Here is a 549-nt window from a genome sequence, read left to right as displayed (position 1 = left end):
TACATGCTACAGAATCAACTTTTGATCTATTACCAAACATTTGTCTGTAATATTTTTTCTTATCCTCCGCATCTTATCTGTTATTCTCACCTTTCTCCTCCATGATAAACATCTCTTACCATAACCTTTATTATCTTATAAGTGTATCTTTCCCAGGTTTATCTCTTTCGGGGCGATTTTTATATTTTTCTTTCGTTTGCGATTTAATTTCATTTAATTTAGTCTGTCCTTTCCCCCATAAATGATTTCCCGCTTTCTCAGGACATCTGACCTTATCCCGTTTTCTGTAATTCTCTCCTCCCGAGCGGTACCCCCCCCCCCGGCACCCAACCCCTGCCTGCCATTTGTCAGTAATTAGAGAGAGAAAAAAAATTAAATGATGTTTTATGATAATGAGAATTGCGATTTTTTGTATTTTTTTAGTTAGATTTGTTTTATTTATTTTTTGTATTATTCATTTATTTATTTCTGTTTTTAATAAATGAGAAATTGATACTTGGACGTAAACATTATTTATATACCAACTCTGTGCGTTTATAAACATACTTA

General features: G+C 32.6%; 1 protein-coding gene across 1 annotated transcript in view; it reads left to right on the top strand.

Moving 5' to 3' along the window:
* Positions 1 to 549, top strand: part of LOC119594247 — a gene marked incomplete in the record, with an annotated part of 93703 nt that overhangs the window by 21134 nt on the left and 72020 nt on the right.

The sequence above is a fragment of the Penaeus monodon genome, chromosome 33, assembly GCF_015228065.2.
Source record: "Penaeus monodon isolate SGIC_2016 chromosome 33, NSTDA_Pmon_1, whole genome shotgun sequence".
In the NCBI taxonomy this organism is placed as follows: domain Eukaryota; kingdom Metazoa; phylum Arthropoda; class Malacostraca; order Decapoda; family Penaeidae; genus Penaeus; species Penaeus monodon.
Note: the sequence above shows the minus strand (reverse complement) of the source record. Positions and strands in the feature narration are given on the sequence as shown.